General features: G+C 41.2%; 1 non-coding gene across 1 annotated transcript; it reads left to right on the top strand.

Annotated features, from left to right (window-relative positions):
* Positions 1-22,822: 22,822 nt before the first annotated feature.
* Trnas-cga lies at positions 22,823-22,904 on the top strand. The gene has a single exon. It is a non-coding gene; the product is annotated as a tRNA-Ser (tRNA).
* Positions 22,905-23,126: the final 222 nt, after the last annotated feature.

The raw sequence follows: 23,126 nt of genomic DNA, 5'->3' as shown, positions 1-23,126 counted from the left end.
ATGTCATTTTGACACTGTGATTACATCTACCAGTCCAGCAGCTTCTCTTTGCAGTCTCAGGAAAAATAGGTGTTTGCTACTCACTTTATTAAACCCTCCAAAATAAATATTACAATTAGGTTCTTACTGTCGAGCTGCTCTACTTTTTTAATTCTGATATTTACTGTGAATTCATAATTAGTTCTGTTTATGTGATTTTTACTTTGAAAATTCAAGATGGAAGCAAGCAATACTGTTTCTAATGCCGCAGCTGGCAGCCATTGTCAAAACAGCATCTTCAAAACAAATGTTATTAATGAAAATTATTAATTGGATTGTGAACTTTTGATTAGCAAAATTTACATTACCAAATAGAAAAATGCAGGTGACTAGTGCATAGAGCCTAATTTTTAATCACTTTAAATGATTTGATAAGCATACTTCGGTCTTTGAAATAATAAAGTTTCTGAGAATGTTAACATGATTCTTAAGATAATAATTTTGATATAAGTTGTTATTTGCAATGACTGACAAAAGATTGAAGATAGAGCATTGTTCAGTAAGTAAAACCAAATTCAAGTCGCTGTTAAGAATGGACTGTTATACGAAAGTTATTTATGAATCCACACTTTCATTAACATGACTGCTGCTCCTCAGTTTTTACAGTTATTAAACAAATTGAAAGTCTTGCCTTGTCATGGTTATGTCATTAAAATTGCGGAGGACAATGATCTTGCACTACTTCTTCACATCAGTTATAAAGTATTAAACACCGACCAACACGACACTTCCCAGAGTTATTGTTCAGACATAGCTCACAAAACTTCACAGCGCCGTAAGTCTGGAAATTTTTGCATCTGCCACTTGATTAGCTCAGCTCAGAGAAGACTCATTAGCACCCTAGTAAATGCCACACCTCTTTGAGAATGTTTGATGCACTGTTTAGCACAATCATAACTGAAAAAGTGTCTGACCGTTTCAAAGCCTCACTATGTACTGTCACTGCGTTCTGTCACTGTTGGTTGCTCATGTCACCAAGGAGCTTGCCAAACCAGTCGCCCATGTATATTTACAGAAATATGTTACACCTGTTTAAATTTTCAGTACTGTACATATAAATGTGGATCATTTTATAAATTACAATGATTTCTTCTTTTACAACGTTCAATTATCATTTTGAGATTAATTGGTCAACAGCTGCATTGAAAATAATTATCATTTGAGGTGTTTAGGTATATGTTCTCCAGGTGTAACAGTTGTGATTACTATGAAGCACCATATGTAACATCTGCAGGTTTGGAAATGGCCCCAATGTACATTTCTTTTGTAGCAGTCACAATCAGTTTTTGCTGCCTTCTTATTAAATGATTATACAAAAATTGTTTGCAAAAACCTGCAACAGTATATACTTTTCTATCTTAGTTTACTTTTAAGTGGCATTTTTGCTATTTCACACATACATAGAACACTGTACACAATTCAGATTACATGGTTCTGATTAAATTACACTAGTGGTCATTTAATAGCAGCCCCATTGGTGGATGTGACTGTTGATATTTTATAGATGTATGAGGGCTTCCATGTAAGTAATAACAAAAGTTTAACAAAGTTGTTAAGAGTTTATTTTCAAAGTTGGTGGCACTGCTATTTTATCAGTGTGGCATGCAGTGATTTACCAGAACGACTTTGTAAATGAAAAGTGAATTGAAGATTGCAAAGCTGAAACACTGGCAGTGAAAATGTTTTTGTTGTAGCACAAGTTAACTTCTTAGGTAGAATTGCGACAGGTGATGAAATGTGGACAGCTCACTTCACACCTGATGGTATGTGACAGTCACTGAAATGGGCACATGTATATGTAATCCGGGGAGGGGGGATGGAGAAGAAAAGAGAGATAAATAAATTAATCTTTTGGTTAATGAATAGTGGCATTACTTTTTGGGATCAAAGGGAGACCATTTCTCATTGAATATTTGCATTTATGGTACACTGTGAGGGCTGACTTGCTTATGTGTAACCTTAAGAGAAATTACCCTGCTAATCACAATAGAAAAACAAAGAATGCTGTCATTTTGCAATTTCTATATGTATGTGACACGCATCTATTGCAGCTGACAGTGAAGTTCAGGAAAGTCCCATAGTGCTCAGAGCCATTTGAAGTTCAGGAGGTGGTGTCAAAGTTGTTTCCACAGTGCGCAGAACTTTTACAACATAAGAATAAAATAATAAAAAAGGCACTGTTACTAAAGTTAACTAAGAACACAGATAATAGTATTAATTATGTGGTACAGTAACTGAATGTTAGTATTGATCCAGCCCAAACACTCCATGGTAGCAGAAAACTGCTATCGATCATTTAAAGTTTACCGATGCACACTCGCTTGATAGTGCGACACTGTGACAAAATGTGGTGACACAGTAAGAGTTTGTTACAAAATGGTACTTGTAGTCTGATGTGTGGCATCCTGTGTCATGAACCTAATACAATAATATCTAAAGAACTTTGCAGTCTAAGATATTGCCACAATAACTGAATGTACTGTTGCAGACGCTCTGTGAATTGTCTTAGCTCTCCTGTGCTAAGTCAGAGAAGTGCCTTCGAAGCCTATTCGGTGGCCGTCTCTTGCACTATTTGTTGTGTACTTATGTTTGGTACACCACAGTAAATAAAGTAGGTTTTAAGAATACTTCTCAATGTAATGTGAAGAAATAGCCATTCGGAAATACTTTGTTCCTTGTACCTTCAGTGCTCTCCCGAGTGCCCAAAAGCAGTTAGCTTTTAGTAACAATACACATTACACAATGTGTACCCTAGTAGAGAACAGTCTGTGACCGAAGTAACGACAGTGCATCCCATAGTCAAATGTACTCAATAACAAAAACTGTATGCATAATGGGTATCCTCAGCATCCACTGCTAGATAAAGACATTAGACGTTCCGTGTGTTACAACCTTCCACATGTTGAAATCGAGCAAAGAACTCTTGTGTGTATGTGTCTAACCAACCCCCCCCCCCCCCCCCCCCAACCTTTTTTTGTTTTCGTGTGCTCTATAAATTTCCACCGTGGATCTGTCCGATGTCCACTTACTTATCTTCTGCTTTTTCACACTTCGTAGTCAAAACTGGTCATTGTAAACTAATGTTTTCACATACATTGGAATACCTGTCCCATACATACTTCCACCCCCATCTACACAGTCTGATCACAAACATCACCTATCCCATCAAAGTCAGAGCTACCTGAGAAACCAGCCATGTGATCCATACACTAAGCTGCAACCACTGTGTTACATTCTATATGGACATGACACCCAATAAGTTGTTTGTCCACATGAATGGCCACTGGCAAACTGGCCAAGAAATAGCTGGACTACCCAGTTGCTGAGCACACTGTCCAACACAGTGTTCTTCATTTTGGCAACTGCTTCTTTCCTGAATACACAGATGGGAACTCTCCCTGCAATATACCCTACATTCCTGTAACCTTCCTGCCCTCAGCGTTCATTAGTCATTGTCCATCAAGCACCTATGCCCTTCCCTGCTGCCACACCAGCACTACACATCCATCTGTTCCACTAATGTACCCACATCTTTCTATTTGTCTCCTTTTGTGCTCCTCCCACTCTCCATCTAACTAGCTGCCCTACCCTCTCTTCACCTCGCCCCGCTATGCTCCCACAAGCAGCGCTTTACCTTCTCTTAACCCTGTGCTGTTATCCCTCCTCCTGCCTGCACCAGCCTCTTCTTCGCCCCCCACCATCTGGACTGCTTCCCCCATTTTGCTCAGTAGCTCGCAGTCTGGCCTCAGCTGCCAGAGACAGTGGTCGTGTGTGTGTGTGTGTGTGTGTGTGTGTGTGTGTGTGTGTGTGTGTGTGTGTGTGTGCGCGCGCACGCGTTCTGTGATTGTGTGTGTTTATGTTGTCTAGTTCAGAAGAAGGCCTTCTGACTGAAAGGTTACGTGTTTAGTATTCTTTTTGTTGTGCCTGTCTGTGACTCGACATCTCCGCCATGTGGTGAGTAGCAATCTATTCTTTTCATAATATTGTAATTGTTCATTTCTGTTTATTGGAAGAGTGAACCAGGAATATATTCGTTCTCTGCTGAACTGTCACCTGTAATGAAGTTTTGCTCTATTTTGTGTCTAGAATATGACTGTAAGCTCAGTTGCAATTACAAAAATGTACATGTAACAGTGACACTTTCTAACCAAACAATGGAAAATCCAGGGTGGAATGAAACAATATTATGAAAAGAACAGTCCCTACTCACCATATAGCGGAGATGGTAATTTGCAGGTATGCACAAGGAAGAGACTGTCACACTATAAGCTTTCAGCCAACAAGGCCTTTGTCAAAGATAGATGACAGACACCCACACAAATGCAACTCGCACACACGACCATAGTCTCTGGCAGCTGAAACCAGACAATTGGCTTGAGCTGCCAGAGATAGTGTGTGTGTGGTGTGTGTGTGTGTTTTGTCAAGGCCAAAAGCTTGTTGTGTGACAGTCTTTTTGTTGTGCTTATCTGCTACTCAGCATCTCCGCTATATGGTTAGTAGGAACTATCCTTTTCATAATTGTTGATATATTCTGATAATTTAATTCTACAGCATATGGCTTAAATTATTGTTTTAGAACTGAATGATTTCTTTAAATAAGTGAGAGTCAAACCCACTTTCACTCCAATTATGCTAGAGACCCTTCCAATAAGTGGCAGAAATATCCTCTATCTTTACAACTGGCCAAGCCTTTCATTTAACCACCTTTAAAATAAGAGAAGTACCCACAGATCCTTTCATGCACCAAAGATTCTTGTTCACAAGCCTCTCAAGGCACTTAAGTAGTTTCTCTCGGAAACTTCCTCAACAGCAGATAGAACTGGTGGTAGGAGGTAGTGCTATCATACCTGACATTGCAAAATCACGATTCCTATGAAAATAGTAGGGGGGGAGGGCGGCATACCAAGTGCACTACTGTAAACTGGGTAATATTTGGAAAACATTTTTATTTCTGAAGCACCCTTTTCCATCTGAGTGACAAAACAAAACAAAATGAAAAATTGATTTAGTGGGTGCCAAATGATAAGTGTCATCTCTGTGCTGACAAGAAAACATTATTTTGGGCTTATGAATGCACTGATCATACATGTACTGGAAGAAAATTTTCAGTTTGCCTTATGAGAGTTTGATAATCATAAAAACATATTACTGAATGATTATGAAATACTTTTAAAACTATACAAGAGACAGACATTTGACGTGCTGTGTTTTGTGCAAAACTGGAATGGAGTAAAATAGCAGTAAACATAGAAATGAAGGAAGTGTATTACTGACTTAAAATACAACTTAGTATTGTCAGTTGTAAACAATACCATTAGTAACATCATGAACTATACATTCTCCTTTTCCTTAATCAATAGCCTTGTGTCCTAATAACACGCTAAATTGTTTATCTTGAATATTTTTTGCTTTTGGGTGTGAGACGTGTTTAATATTCTTATGGTACTTCAAACTAAAACATGCACAAATAATTAAAATAGTATGAATTAAAATGCTTCATTTACCTGCACAATTCAGTTGTGAAAACATTTGCCTTACAACTTAAAAGTCAAATGCTTAGAGATATATGAAACATCCTTTTAAGTCATCCTGCACATGGCAACAAAATCTTAAATACAAACATTTTAACAAAGAGAGAATTTCAAAACCAGAAATAACACAAAAACTTATAGGATGAGAGAAAAATGTAGAAAGCAAAGGCAAAACTACAATTCTACAGTATAGTTATGAAACTAGAAGAGCTTTATGTAAGTGAAACTATAATAATTTATGGCAGATATCAAATAAAAAATACAACATTATGAAAAGGATAGTTGCTACTCACCATACAGCAAAGCTGCTGAGTCACAGATAGGCGAGACAGTCTGGCCTCAGCAACCGTGTTTTTTTAAATCTACTTCCAATGAAGACCTTGTTGGCCAAAAGCTCACTTTCTGACAGTCTTTTTGTTGTGCGTATCTGCAACTCAGCATCTCTGCTATATGGTAGTAGCAATTATCCTTTCTGCAATATTGTTACATTTCATCCAGGATTTTTCATTGTTTAAATAAAAAATACAAAAAATAGGAGAGAAAAATTTTAGGATGAACATTAAATTAAGTTTTAGAAATCATTTGGATTCTGTCAAGTTACAGAAAGAATAACAGGTACCATCATCTGATAAAGCATACAACAATTTGATGGTCTCATACCTAAAATGAACTGGAACAGGCTCCAAAAATAACTGTAAACCTAGTCTTGCCAATGAAAAATTGCATTCGTAAATTGGAAACATGCCATTTGAGATACATTAAAATACCACACTCTAATTAACTAACAAATATTTGCTGCAAAGTCCACCAAAAGTAATGGACAGACTGAAGAATGCTTGAAGAAACAGCAAATTAAATGATGAGATACTGGGACTAGAAGAAGGGTGCTTAATAAGTTAAAATACTCTCCTCACTTGGGAACATTTAAAGCAGTGATCATAGTATTTTCAACAATAAGTCATAGTAAGTAAATATACTTATTCAGTTCATCTGTCATTTGAAGAGAAGTTTTAGAATGGTGTAGTGTAAGCTACAAATATCTTTGTGATTTAATTGTATAAAATACGTGGTGTTTCAAAAGTTACTATACCCACTTTGTGGACGTAATGTAGAAGCATCAAAATATGAATAAAATGTTAAATAAAGTCCTGTCTGAAATTGCTTTATTTCCAAGTTACGATACATAACGTCATTTGCGGTAAGCATTACATTGTGGACCATTACAGGCATTTGGCGTGTCGTATTCACCTGTATATCAACTGATATTGCTTTTTACACCCCTCTACACTACGCGGCCATTTCTGGTATGAAATGCCTCTATTTACTTGCCTTTAGTGTGGCGCATTGTACTCTATGATGCTGCAGGGCATATGAAAATACATAACTACAGTAAGAGGATATCAAAATCGTTTGCAGTGAACATTCAATGTGATATAGTGGACAACCAATTTCTTGGACCATATGTTAGCCACAGTGCCAGAGTGTATTGACAGTTTTTGGAACAAGACTTGGGTGGTCCGCTTCATGATGCTCTACTCACTACATGAACCAACTTATGGTTCATTGGTTCCATTGCACATTTCAGTCGGAAGGCAAGACAGTACCTCAGTGTTCTTTATCCCGATAACAGGACAGGTCGCGCAGACCCAGTTGCTGGGCCAGCTAGATCTCCAGATCTTAACTCCGTGGACTTCTACTTTAGAGGTTGTCTCAAGGAGCTTGTGTATATTGTTCAAATCAGTAATACAGGGTGTTACAAAAAGGTACGACCAAACTTTCAGAAAACATTCCTCACACACAAAGAAAGAAAATATGTTATGTGGACACGTGTCCGGAAACGCGTACTTTCCATGTTAGAGCTCATTTTATTACTTCTCTTCAAATCACATTAATCATGGAATGGAAACACACAGCAACAGAACGTACCAGCGTGACTTCAAATGCTTTGTTACAGGAAATGTTCAAAATGTCCTCTGTTAGCAAGGATACATGCATCCACCCTCTGTCGCATGGAATCTCTGATGCGCTGATGCAGCCCTGGAGAATGGCGTATTGTATCACAGCCGTCCACAATACGAGCACGAAGAGTCTCTACATTTGATACCGGGATTGCGTAGACAAGAGCTTTCAAAAGCCCCCATAAATGAAAGTCAAGAGGGTTGAGGTCAGGAGAGCGTGGAGGTCATGTTATTGGTCCGTCTCTACCAATCCATCGGTCACCGAATCTGTTGTTGAGAAGCGTACGAACAATTCGACTGAAATGTGCAGGAGCTCCATCGTGCATGAACCACATGTTGTGTCGTACTTGTAAAGGCACATGTTCTAGCAGCACAGGTAGAGTATCCCGTATGAAATCATGATAACGTGCCCCATTGAGCGTGGGTGGACGAAACTAAAATGAGCTCTAACATGGAAATTAAGCGTTTCCGGACACATGTCCACATAACATCTTTTCTTTATTTGTGTGTGAGGAATGTTTCCTGAAAGTTTGGCCGTACCTTTGTGTAACACCCTGTATAGTAAACTGCAGCAGCAAATTGAAAATGACTGTGCAAATTGAGATGGATACAGCCCGCAACACCCCAGGAGTGGTAAGACATTGAGCATATCACTATCTTTGTCTACATCATCATCATTTTCAACATGTACTGCAGTAAATGTACAGTACACAGTTGTGTTGAGTTTTGCATCTCTTCGTGTCATTGCTTTCTGAGAAGAATTAATTCTGTGTCGTTCACACTGCACTTGTGGTCCTGCGCAGCCGCTCCTGCCCAAGGTTCGACTCCTCCCTCGGGCATGGGTGTGTGTGTTGTTCCTAGTGTAAGTTAGTTTAAGTAGTGTGTAAGTCTAGGGACCAAGGACCTCAGCAGTTTGATCCCTTAGGAGTTCAAACACATTTGAACTTATGGTCCCTACTCTATTGCATAAATCTGAAATACAGCAACTTCAAGCAAAACTTTAACATTTTATACTTATTTGGATGCATACATTATGTCCACGAAGTGTGTACAGTTACTTTTGAATCACCCTGTATCTGCCCTGGGTACTCTAATGATTGATAATAAATTTGCTTCATTAATACCCATGGAAATAAGAAGGCGGCAGAAGCTTGGAAACCAACCTCACATAACAGAAGGAACCACAATTCACCACATAAAACGGATCCCAACCTCATAAACCTACATTCCAACAAAGGTGCCACCTACAAGCCCTACTACTGTGACCCCATTCCAGAAGTCCAGCATGATGTCCATTCTTTCTCCTATCACTGGGTCTAAGCCTCTTCCCCCCCCCCCCCTCCCCACTCACTCTCTGCACTCCTACTGTCTACAGGCTTCCTAAAATATGTAAACCCAACCATGCAGGATGTGCCACTATGGTTGGATACCATGCCCCCATAGAGAGAATCTTTGCCCTTATGGACAAACACTTTCACCTTATTACTCATAACCTACCCTGCTATATAAATGACACAAACTCTTCACTGTCCCTGTCCCTTTTCCACGCAGCACCCTGCTTGTCAATATCAATGCCATCTCCATCCACACCGACATTCACATTGCCCGTGGTCTTGCCTCCATTGAACACTACCTTACCCAGTGGCTCATAGCCATCCAGAATCTCAAATTCCTCACATGGTTCAGATACACTGATGGCATCATCATGATCTGACAGGGTGAGGTCACCGTATTATCATTCCTCCAGAATCTCAATACCTTATCCCCCTTCACTCCATCTGGTGCTCCGCAGACAAGTAGCCACCTTCCTTGATGTCAACCTCCACTTTACAGATGGTTCCATCAGTTCTCCATCCACATAAAACTTATGAACCACCAACAATACCTCAATTTTGAGAGTTGCCACCCGTTCCACTCCAAGGAATCCCTTCCATACAGCCTAGCCACCTGTGGTCGTCACATCAGCATTGATGAGCAATCCTTTCCAAATACACTAGAGGGCTCACTGACGCCTTTGCAGGCCAAAACTATCCTCCTCAGCTTGTAGAGAAAACGATCTCCCACGCCTTGTGTCCCCAGTTACCTACTACACACACTGAGTAGCCACAAAGGAGTGCCCTTTGTGAATCTGTACGTGCCACTACTAGACCAACTGAGTCTCATTCTTCACCAGAGTTTCGATTACCGCTTGCTGTGCCCTGAAATGAGAAATGTCCCCCCACCCCTTCCACAGTGGTATTGTGCTGCTCACCTACCCTATACAACCTACCCTATACAATACCCTTGTCCATTCCTATGCCATCCTTTGTGCCAACCTATTTACCCATGGCCCATATAAAGATGATGTAACTTACCAAACGAAAGCGTTGGTATGTTGATAGACACACAAACACACACACAAAATTCAAGCTTTCGCAACCCACGGTTGCTTCATCAGTAAAGAGGGAAGGAGAGGGAAAGACGAAAGGATGTGGGTTTTAGGGGAGACGGTAAGGAGTCATTCCAGTCCCGGGAACGGAAAGACTTACCTTAGGGGGAAAAAAGGACAGATACACACACACACATATCCATCCGCACATATACAGACACAAGCAGACATACGTAAAGGCATATATATAAGATCCAACTGCTATATATATACAGGGTGTTGCAAAAAGGTACGGCCAAACTTTCAGGAAACATTCCTCACACACAAATAAAGAAAAGATGTTATGTGGACATGTGTCCGGAAACGCTTAATTTCCATGTTAGAGCTCATTTTAGTTTCGTCAGTATGCACTGTACTTCCTCGATTCACCGGCAGCTGGCCCAATTGAAGGAAGGTAATGTTGACTTCGGTGCAATCACGTCATCAGCACAGATTTTCTGTGAACGTTTGGGCAGGCATTGTTGGTGATGTCTTGATTGAGCCCCATGTTCTTCCACCTATGCTCAATGGAGCACGTTATCATGATTTCATACGGGATACTCTACCTGTGCTGCTAGAACATGTGCCTTTGCAAGTACGACACAACATGTGGTTCATGCATGATGGAGGTCCCGCACATTTCAGTCGAAGTGTTCGTACGCTTCTCAACAACCGATTCGGTGACCGATGGATTGGTAGAGGTGGACCAATTCCATGGCCTGCACGCTCTCCTGACCTCAACCCTCCTGACTTTCATTTATGGGGGCATTTGAAAGCTCTTGTCTACGCAACCCCGGTACCAAATGTAGAGACTCTTCGTGCTCGTATTGTGGCCGGCTGTGATACAATACGCCATTCTCCACGGCTGCATCAGCGCATCAGGGATTCCATGCAACGGAGGGTGGATGCATGTATCCTCGCTAACGGAGGACATTTTGAACATTTCCTGTAACAAGGTGTTTGAAGTCACGCTGGTACATTCTGTTGCTGTGTGTTTCCATTCCATGATTAATGTGATTTGAAGAGAAGTAATAAAATGAGCTCTAACATGGAAAGTAAGCGTTTCCGGACACATGTCCACATAACATATTTTATTTCTTTGTGTGTGAGGAATGTTTCCTGAAAGTTTGGCCGTACCTTTTTGTAACACCCTGTATATATACTGCAACACCTGTCCCATACACCCTCCCACGACCACCAGCTAAAGTCCGGTCACAAGCATTTCCCACCACATCAATGGCAAGATAGCCTGTGAAAGCACACATGTGCTCTACCATCTTGGTGGCGGTCACTGTCCAGAATGCTCCATGGGCACACAAATGACCACTGTCAAACTGTGGCCCTATAGCTGGCCGAACCACCAGTTGCCGAGCATGCTGTCCGACACGGTGTGCTTGACTTTAGTGATTGCTTCACAGTTCCTGTTTCCACCACTACCAGCTTTCCTGAATTGGTTAGGTAGGAACTTTCCCTGTAACATATCCGATGTTCCCATAATCTGCATGGGATGATTGTTCACTAGTCCTTGTCCCCTCCATGCCTCTATCCCCTTCCCTACTCATATCCCAGTGTGATGCTTCCCTTCTGCATCCCCCCCCCCCCCCCCCCGAGCTTACTTGCACACTCCGTCCCCCTTCTGTCCTCCCCCCCCCCCCTCCTTGCCCCCTCCCCCAGCACGACTAATTTTCTTGATATTGCACCTAGCAGCCCATCACCCTGATCATGCCCTGTCTCAAATGCAGCATTATAGCATCTTCCCCTACCCACACTTCTACCCTGATATACCTCTCCCTCCCATCATATGCCTCTTTTGTACCCCATTACCACCTCAGCCAAGATCACTACTCATTGCATTGGGACCACAGTGCACGGAGATGACAGTGGTCATGTGTGGATATGTGCACGTATGAATGTGTGTGTTTCTTCATCTGATTAATGATTTTGTCCAAAAACTGAATATTATCCAAAAATCTACTTTTAAATGCACCTATCTGCTGCTCAGTGCCTCCTCTATGTGGTGAGTAGCAATCTGTCTCTATTCATATTATCATTCCATTCTAAATTTTCCATTCTGATTGTACAAGAGTGGCTACAAAATAATGGGACCGATGCTGTCATAGAGTAAAGTACACATGCACCAAAGATGAAGGACAAACAGCTATGAAATGTGAAACCTTCTCAGTCAAATGTGGCATCTCTAGTGTCTGTAGACAAATCAGTGTACTCATCACCTTCATTTGCATAAGAGCTGTTATTTTTATTTTTTTTGCCTGAAGAATAAGTGTAATAATAGAACAATGATTTGCGGAGTTTCACATGAAACTTGGAAAAACTGCAACTGAAATCTATCTTTCACTAAAAGAATTGTATGATCAAGACTGTTTACCATGCACATCAGTTTTTAAGTGGTGCAAGCCTTTCCAAGATGACCGTGAAGACACTGAATATGACTCAAACCCGGGACACCCTTCAACATAAAAAAACATAAAAATATCGAAAAGGCAGGTAATCTGATTCGGTCTTACTGTTGGTTGAGTATTTTATTGGTTGCTGAAACTGCAGAATTTGAAAAAGAATGTGTAAGACAAATTTTACACAAGTAGTTCAATGTGAGAAAAGTGTGTGCAAAACTGGTGTCAAAAATTCTTAAGGTCGAATGAAAAGACGCTCATGAAAATGTTTGCACTGACATTTTACTGCTGAATATGATCCTAATTTCTTGGAAAGAGTGATGACATGTGATGAATCTTGGTTTTTCACTAAGATCCAGAAACTAAGTGCCGGTTCATGCAGTGGAAGAGCCCAACCTCACCGAGAGTGAGAAAAACTCAAATGAGGAAATCAAGAGTCAAAGCAATATTCATAGAAGCATGTACCTTCACTGGGTTTCTGAAGGTCAAACTATTACTCAAAATTACTACCTTGAGGTTCTTGCTCAACTCCGTGAGGGGGTAAAAAAGAGACTGAAATTATGGAAGAAAATGTCATGGGTTCCACATCAAGACAATGCAATGGCTCATACCGCATTATCTGTTAAGAAGTATCTAGCGAAGTACACCATCCCATTGTTATACCACCCACCTTGTTCGTCTGACCTAGCAGTATGTTATTTTCATCTATTCCCTTACGGTCAAATCTGTGTTAAAAGGAATAAGATTTCAGTCCGCCGAAGCAGTGAAAGAAAAAGCGTAATATCAAGGAGCTCACAAAGGAAGACATCCAGCACTGTTTCCATCAATGGAAAATTCACTTCGAGCATTGTAGGGGTACAGATGGGATGTACACTGAGAGTGATAATAACTAAATACGTATGTTTTTTAAGTAAAATATTTTACACCAATAGTACCATTCGACATAAAAGTTTTCTGGGTATGGTACCGTGTCATAAAGTATAAAACTACTGCCGCTGGAGAAAACCAATGTTTCGGCCACTGTTACAATGGCCTTCTTCTGGGTCTACTGGTGCATTCTAGCTATGCAGTGTTCGTTATATTTTGTTGTTACTGTTCACTGTGCATGCCATTAAGTCATAATTTTAAAAAGATAGTTCGTTCCGCTGGTCACTTCAGGAAGGAGAGGGAACTTTATTGCACTGGAGGGAGAACGTAACCTCTGTTGTCTATTGGCTCTTGCATTGTGTGCCAAGGTTGGTGGTCACCACCGAATGAGAAGTTGGCTGCTGTTTACCAAATGCTGGATGTCAGCCGCCGCGGCGGCAGTTACTCACCGGCAGTGCTCGTGCCTTGTGTTGACAGTGTGGTCTGTTGGGCTCTGGCTGATTGCTGGAGCCAAGATGGGGCACTCAGAGTCCATCCTCTCTATTCATGTTATTAGGGTGCTTAAGTATTTCAATGGTGTCTGATTTTGTGTTTCGTCATAACCGGCTCTTGGCCAACACACAGGCTTCGCTCAATTTTATTTCTTTTTCACAGTCTTGCTGATGTTCTACCAATGCAGATTTGTTGTGTAGCCCCAGTCAAATATAGCGCTTGTGTTCCCGAATGTGCGTTGAAATTGGCCTGCCAGTCTTGGTGATCTACATCTACATGATTACTCTGCAATTCACATTTAAGTGCTTGGCAGAGGGTTCATCAAACCACAATCATACTATCTCTCTACCATTCCACTCCCGAACAGCGCGCGGGAAAAACGAACACCTAAACCTTTCTGTTTGAGCTCTTGATTTCTCTTATTTTATTTTGATGATCATTCCTACCTATGTAGGTTGGGCTCAACAAAATATTTTCGCATTCGGAAGGGAAAGTTGGTGACTGAAATTTCGTAAATAGATCTTGCCACGACGATAAACGTCTTTGCTTTAATGACTTCCATCCCAACTCGCGTATCATATCTGCCACACTCTCTCCCCTATTACGCAATAATACAAAACAAGCTGCCCTTTTTTGTACCTTTTCGATGTCCTCCGTCAATACCTCCTGGTAAGGATCCCACACCGCGCAGCAATATTCTAACAGAGGGCGAACGAGTGTAGTGTAAGCTGTCTCTTTAGTGGACTTGTTGTATCGTCTAAGTGTCCTGTGAATGAAACGCAACCTTTGGCTCGCCTTCCCTAGAATATTATCTATGTGGTCTTTCCAACTGAAGTTGTTCGCAATTTTAACACCCAGGGTATACCTCTCCACAATCGCATTCCACCTTGTACACGCCTGCAGCGTGTAATGCATCCATCTTGTCCTTATTGGAGCGTAGCACGTCCTTGATCCTGTGACCACTATAGAAGACAGGCTGCACCCCAACCTGGCGAAGGTGTTTGCCTGTTTGGTCAGTAACATTTTTCACATAAGGTAAGCGCACTGTTGGCTGCACTTTGTCTATTTCTTGCTTATTTGTGTTCATCGACAAGGCTGTGTGGATCGACTTATGGCTGTAGCCTTTGGCTAGAAACATTGTGTGTAGCCTTTTACGCTCAGGTGTTATGTTTTGAGCATCACTTAGGTGCTGTGCACATATTGCCAAAGTACGGATGACTGAGTTGATCTGTGCTGGGTGGTGGTGGGATTGGGCGTACAAATTCCTGTCTGCATGTGTAGGCTTGCAATATAGTCTCGCATCCTTCAGGTGCATGTCCCGCCAGACATATGTGAGCTGGTTGAGTTGTGCCTGACTTTAACGTGCTTCAAATGGCAAGGAAACTACTATGAGCAGACAGACGGCATAGCAATGGGGTGTCCCTATCTCTGCTGTCAGCCAACCTATTCATGGAAGCCTTTGAAGCAACAGCCCTTGGTTCAACTTCTTTATGCCCACGTTGCTGGTTCAGATACGTGGACAACACATTCGCTATACGGCCTCATGGTGAAATGGAGCTACACAAGTTTCACGAATATTTGAACAACATACACTAGAAGATACAGTTCACGCTTGAAGTATGCAGGAATGGTGCAATTCCATTTCTAGATGTCGAAGTATACAGGACAATGGAGGGCACACTGGGGCACAGAGTATATAGCACGCCGACACATAGAGCCAAGTATCTGCACGCCCAATCCTACCACCACTCAGAGCAGAAGAACTCGGTCATCTGTTCTTTGGCAATCTGTGCGCAGCGCCTAAGTGATGCTCAAAACATAACACCTGAGCTAAAAGGTTAAGCACAATGTTTCTAGCCAATGGCTACAGCCATAAGGCGATCCGCACAGCCTTGTCGATGAACACAAGTAAGCAAGAAAAAGACAAACTGCAGCCAATAGTGCACTTGCCTTACATGGAAAATATTACTGACGGAATAGGCAGACATCTTTGCCAGATTGGGGTGCAGCCTGTCTTCTATAATGGTTGCAGGATCCAGGACATGCTAGGCTCCACTAAGGGCAAGGTGGATCCATTACACACTGCAGGCGTGTACAAGGTGGAATGCGAATGTGGAGAGGCATACATCGGCGACACTGCCAGGCCAATACCAACGCGCATTCGGGAACACGAGTGCTATATTCATCTAGAGCAACAAACAAATCTGCAGTGGCAGAACATCAGCAAGACTGCGGAAAAGAAATAAAATTCAGCAAAGCCTGTGTGTTGGCCAAGCAGCTAGTTATGATGAAAAACAAAATCAGAGAGGCCACTGAAATACTTAAACACCCAAATAACATGAATAGAGAGGATGGACTCGGCTTGCCCCATCTTGGCTGCCAGCAATCAGAGCCCTGTTTCAGGGTCTTCAGCATTACAGTGTCATAACGAGTGTTTTATTTATTTATTTGGTTCAGTAAATCATTTCAATACATTTTATTACATAACACAATATATAGTTATAGTAGTTTATAAAGCAGACTAGATGTTCAACACAATCCAAGTAAATAATACAATAAAGTGACATAATACATAATGATATAATTAAAAATATTTGGTAAATAAGATTTACTTATTATGATGCTCCAGAAATCCAGAGACAGAATAGAAGCACTGGTTAACTTGTTTCAACTTTACTTTAAATGTAGTTAATGTCAGTATGCATTTTGAGAAAGAAGGCATATGGTTATATAACAGCTCCACTATGATCTGCTCCTCTGTTGCGTGAATTTGTATTTATTACGCTTAGGAACCATGGACCATGGACCTTGCCGTTGGTGGGGAGGCTTGCGTGCCTCAGCGATACAGATGGCCGTACCATAGGTGCAACCACAACGGAGGGGTATCTGTTGAGAGGCCAGACTAACGTGTGGTTCCTGAAGAGGGGCAGCAGCCTTTTCAGTAGTTGCAAGGGCAACAGTCTGGATGATTGACTGATCTGGCCTTGTAACAATAACCAAAATGGCCTTGCTGTGCTGGTACTGTGAACGGCTGAAAGCAAGGGGAAACTACGGCCGTAATTTTTTCCCGAGGGCATGCAGCTTTACTGTATGATTAAATGATGATGACGTCCTCTTGGGTAAAATATCCCGGAGGTAAAATAGTCCCCCATTCAGATCTCCGGGCAGGGACTACTCAAGAGGATGTCGTTATCAGGAGAAAGAAAACTGGCGTTCTACGGATCGGAGTGTGGAATGTCAGATCACTTAATCGGACAGGTAGGTTAGAAAATTTAAAAAGGGAAATGGATAGGTTAAAGTTAGATATAGTGGGAATTAGTGAAGTTTGGTGGCAGGAGGAACAAGACTTCTGGTCAGGTGAATACAGGGTTATAAACACAAAATCAAATAGGGGTAATGCAGGAGTAGGTTTAATAATGAATAGGAAAATAGGAATGCGGGTAAGCTACTACAAACAGCATAGTGAACGCATTATTGTGGCCAAGATAGATACGAAGCCCACACCTACTACAGTGGTACAAGTTTATATGCCAACTAGCTCTGCAGATGACGAAGAAATTGAAGAAATGTATGATGAAATAAAAGAAATTATTCAGATAGTGAAGGGTGACGAAAATTTAATAGTCATGGGTGACTGGAATTTGGTAGTAGTCAAAGGGAGAGAAGGAAACATAGTAGGTGAATATGGATTGGGGCTAAGAAATGAAAGAGGAAGTCGCCTGGTAGAATTTTGCACAGAGCACAACTTAATCATAGCTAACACTTGGTTTAAGAATCATGAAAGAAGGTTGTATACATGGAAGAACCCTGGAGATACTAAAAGGTATCAGATAGATTATACAGGGCTATTACAAATGATTGAAGCGATTTCAGAAATTCACTGTAGCTCCATTCATTGACATATGGTCCCGAGACACTACAGATACGTAGAAAAACTCATAAAGTTTTGTTCGGCTGAAGCCGCACTTAAGGTTTCTGCCGTCAGAGCGCTCGAGAGCACAGTGAGACAAAATGGCGACAGGAGCCGAGAAAGCGTATGTCGTGCTTGAAATGCACTCACATCAGTCAGTCATAACAGTGTAATGACACTTCAGGACGAAGTTCAACAAAGATCCACCAACTGGTAACTCCATTCGGCGATGGTATGCGCAGTTTAAAGCTTCTGGATGCCTCTGTGAGGGTCGGCCTGCAGTGAGCGAAGAAACGGTTGAACGCGTGCGGGCGAGTTTCACGCATAGCCCGCGGAAGTCAACGAATAAAGCAAGCAGGGAGCTAAACGTACCACAGCCGATGGTTTGGAAAATCTTACGGAAAAGGCTAAAGCAGAAGCCTTACCGTTTACAATTGCTACAAGCCCTGAAACCCGATGACAAAGTCAAACGCTTGTGGGAGGAACTTGATTATCGGCTTGACGTTTGCCGAACCACTGAAGGGGCACATATCAAACATTTGTGAATGCCTAAAAAAACTTTTTGAGTTTTTGTATGTGTGTGCAAAGCATTGTGAAAATATCTCAAATAATAAAGTTATTGTACAGCTGTGAAACCGCTTCAATCATTTGTAATAACCCTGTATAATGGTAAGACAGAGATTTAGGAACCAGGTTTTAAATTGTAAGACATTTCCAGGGGCAGATGTGGACTCTGACCACAATCTATTGGTTATGACCTGTAGATTAAAACTGAAGAAACTGCAAAAAGGTGGGAATTTAAGGAGATGGGACCTGGATAAACTGAAAGAACAAGAGGTTGTACAGAGTTTCAGGGAGAGCATAAAGGAACAATTGACAGGAATGGGGGAAAGAAATACAGTAGAAGAAGAATGGGTAGCTTTGAGGGATGAAGTAGTGAAGGCAGCAGAGGACCTAGTAGGTAAAAAGACGAGGGCTAGTAGAAATCCTTGGGTAACAGAAGAAATATTGAATTTAATTGATGAAAGGAGAAAATATAAAAATGCAGTAAATGAAGCAGGCAAAAAGGAATACAAACATCTCAAAAATGAGATCGACAGGAAATGCAAAATGGCTAAGCCGGGATGGCTAGAGGACAAATGTAAGGATGTAGAGGCTTACCTCACTAGGGGTAAGATAGATACTGCCTACAGGAAAATTAAAGAGAACTTTGGAGATAAGAGAACCACTTGTATGAACATCAAGAGCTCAGATGGAAACCCAGTTCTAAGCAAAGAAGGGAAAGCAGAAAGGTGGAAGGAGTATATAGAGGGTCTATACAAGGGCGATGTACTTGAGGACAATATTATGGAAATGGAAGAGGATGCAGATGAAGATGAAATGGGATATACGATACTGTGTGAAGAGTTTGACAGAGCACTGAAAGACCTCAGTCGAAACAAGGCCCCCGGAGTAGACAACATTCCATTGGAACTACTGACGGCCTTGGGAGAGCCAGTCCTGACAAAACTCTACCATCTGGTGAGCAAGATGTATGAAACAGGCGAAATACCCTCAGACTTCAAGAAGAATATAATAATTCCAATCCCAAAGAAAGCAGGTGTTGACAGATGTGAAAATTACCGAACAATCAGTTTAATAAGTCACAGCTGCAAAATACTAACACGAATTCTTTACAGACGAATGGAAAAACTAGTAGAAGCCGACCTCGGGGAAGATCAGTTTGGATTCCGTAGAAATACTGGAACACGTGAGGCAATACTGACCTTATGACTTACCTAAGAAGAAAGATTAAGGAAAGGCAAACCTACGTTTCTAGTATTTGTAGACTTAGAGAAAGCTTTTAACAATGTTGACTGGAATACTCTCTTCCAAATTCTAAAGGTGGCAGGGGTAAAATACAGGGAGCGAAGGACTATTTACAATTTGTACAGAAACCAGATGGCAGTTATAAGAGTCGAGGGACATGAAAGGGAAGCAGTTGTTGGGAAGGGAGTAAGACAGGGTTGTAGCCTCTCCCCGATGTTATTCAATTTGTATATTGAACAAGCAGTAAAGGAAACAAAAGAAAAATTTGGAGTAGGTATTAAAATCCATGGAGAAGAAATAAAAACTTTGAGGTTCGCCGATGACACTGTAATTCTGTCAGAGACAGCAAAGGACTTGGAAGAGCAGTTGAATGGAATGGATAGCGTCTTGTAAGGAGGATATAAGATGAACATCAACAAAAGCAAAATGAGGATAATGGAATGTAGTCGAATTAAGTCGGGTGATGCTGAGGGAATTAGATTAGGAAATGGGACACTTAAGGTAGTAAAGAAGTTTTGCTATTTGGTAAGCAAAATAACTGCTGATGGTCGAAGTAGAGAGGATATAAAATGTAGACTGGCAATGGCAAGGAAAGCGTTTCTGAAGAAGAGAAATTTGTTAACATCGAGTATAGATTTAAGTGTCAGGAAGTCATTTCTGAAAGTATTTGTATGGAGTGTAGTCATGTGTGGAAGTGAAACATGGATGATAAATAGTTTGGACAAGAAGAGAATAGAAGCTTTCGAAATGTGGTGCTACAGAAGAATGCTGAAGATTAGATGGGTAGATCACATAACTAATGAGGAGGTGTTGAATAGGATTGGGGAGAAGAGAAATTTGTGGCACAACTTGACAAGGAGAAGGGACTGGTTGGCAGGACATGTTCTGAGACATCAAGGGATCACAAATTTAGCATTGGAAGGCAGCGTGGAGGGTAAAAATCGTAGAGGGAGACCAAGAGATGAATACACTAAGCAGATTCAGAAGGATGTAGGTTGCAGTAGGTACTGGGAGATGAAGAAGCTTGCACAGGATAGAGTAGCATGGAGAGCTGCATCAAACCAGTCTCAGGACTGAAGACCACAACAACAACAACAACAACACATAGGAGCAAGTTAAATTTCTGCCAAGTTTCATATGAACAAAAATCATAATTGTGGTCACACCATTGAAGGGTATATAAATGATTAGAGATGAATTAGTGTTGTTTGTGTTTAGTACTGTCACTAGGCCTGGTGGGATATATAACGGGCACGAACAATCTGATGTTGAGTGATCACTGTGGAAGACACGGAGTTGCCATCTGTTCAAGTGAAATAATGTTATCAGCACCCAAAAAGAGTTTGGAACAAGCCTCATTGTGGATCTCCATTTAGCCAGCTTATCAAGCCGTAATGATTTGTGGAGCCTTCCAGTGCGACAGTGGCCAGTTGTCAGACTGCACAGGAACGTGAGGGTACGCGTACTCGTCGTCGAGTTTGCTGTCGACCACATCTGACCCCCACAGAGGGGAATCACTGTAGTGTGCACCGAGCCCATTGTAACCCCTTCACATCTGCATCTGCCATCTGAGAACAAGTAATGAACTCTGTGCAATATTCTGTGTCATTCCACACCACTGATTGGAGACAAGCAGCTCCTGGACAAGGAAGTTACCGACCCAAGCGTAGGCTGCTGTTAACACCACAGCACTGATACCTGTGTTTGGAGTGGAGCTGTGACTGGAAAATACAGACTGCCAACAAATGACAATCATCAAGTTCACGACAAAGTGCAGTCGTCGGTGAGTAGGGTAGAGACTTGGGGAGATGTCCCATTCTCCCAGTGTCTTGCGGAGGCACAGTGGTGTCAAAGTGTGGGGAGCCATCAGGTGTAACTTCATATCACGGCTAGTAGTGATTGAGGGAAATGTGGCAGCACAATTCTACATCACAGACATCCTCTATCATCATCACATGTTACCCTTCGTGTGACCGTATAGTGGTGCCACTTTTCAACAGGACAATGGTCGTCCCCACGTGGCACGTGATGCTGATATACTCCCGTTGCCAGCAAGATCCCCTGATATAACATGTGTAAGACCACCTAAGATGTCAATTCCATCGCAGTGCCAGTATCCAGGATATGAAGGGTCAGTTACAGTACTTGTGGACCAGCTTGCCTCAAGAGAGGACGTAATAGCTTTATGACACCCTTCCAAACTGAACCAGTGCGTATGTTCAGGCCGTAGAGGGTGACATCATCGTAACAGGGCTCGTACTGCCAAGTTCTTTTTAAACTTGGCTTGAATTAGTACAACCGATTCAGAAACTGTCACATATTACTTCGTATAAAATATGACCTCTTAAATATTTACTGCACTTCTCCATTAACTATTGATCAAGGCACTGCATCACTCTGTTCCCTTAATGATCTATTTGGAATGTCAAAGTGTGGCCACATTACGGTTACTTATTTTAATATATTACATACAAATTGATTGATTGATTATTAATGAATATTATATAATTATTAATAAATCAATAAATCACTTTATTCAGGTATATATAAAAAAGAAACAGGTCTCTAAGTATATTGTTTAAAGCAAGGGCTACCGGTAAAAGTTATTTGGATTTTTGGAATTCTAGACATGCACCTGATACAATTTTTCTGGGAAATAATTTCTAAACCCGGATGAATTATCCACTAAAAGAACGCCATTTTGATGGCAACAGAATAATGCGTTGTAGGAACTAAGCAACAGTATTTTACTAGCACAAGCATGTTGTGTTTACTCACAAGATAAATAACGCGTGACATGTTTACACATAGGCCCTTAGGCCTAAGGTACCGGTAGGCCTATACATTTCAAGTTAATTTCGAATCCAGACTTATATCACTAAGTATTACCGATGCGTACTCAAGTATCGAAATTGGATAAACTGAAAATAGTATTTACAGTTTTTTCATGATGAATACGGTGTGAATATTATTTTCGGAAAGGGGTAAGGATCAAGTAGGTCTATGTAGAAAATTCAGTTTAGCTCTGCTGTGAATGCTTATACGGCACTGATTCGGTACAACAGCAATACTTGACTTCCCGTAGCTTCTTTCTCGGGATGGACACTTACAGTATAGTACAAAAGCTGTCTGCCAAAAATGTTTCTGAATGGTGATGATAACTCGCTGGAAAATTTTATCGCGACATCTGAGTTGAGGGTTTTCCATCCATTACATAACTAGGGCGCCTGTTCATCAATACAGCCGTTGTAGTAATTTTGTACAGTCTTTTACCAAAGCGTCCGATGAAATTACTAAGCATATTATTTTAGGCAAAATAATGATAACATTTTCCTTCTTACAAGAAATCAATTGTCTACAGCATTTAATACACTTGGTAAAGATAACTACTCCCATCCGCTGCGGTGTCCGAGTGGTTAAGGAGTTGGACTCGAAATCCAATGGGCTTTGCCCGCACAGGTTCGAATCCTGTCCGCAGCGTAAAATTTTTATTTTCTCCATATGTTGCTCGGCAGAAAAGTCTTCACGTGCGCTTCACAACAATATCAATTCAAGAAATACAACATCAGAAACTGCAACACAAAAGAATCATGAGTAATCACAAAAACTCTGAATGGGACGCTGTCTTTTAACATGATTATAAATTGCAGGTAGATATAACACAATACTTTCAAATCCGCGGCAATTAAATAACGCATTTTC

The sequence above is a fragment of the Schistocerca americana genome, chromosome 9, assembly GCF_021461395.2.
Source record: "Schistocerca americana isolate TAMUIC-IGC-003095 chromosome 9, iqSchAmer2.1, whole genome shotgun sequence".
NCBI lineage: Eukaryota > Metazoa > Arthropoda > Insecta > Orthoptera > Acrididae > Schistocerca > Schistocerca americana.
The sequence above is the reverse complement of the archived record's forward strand: the minus strand, read 5'-3'. Positions and strand labels throughout refer to the sequence as shown.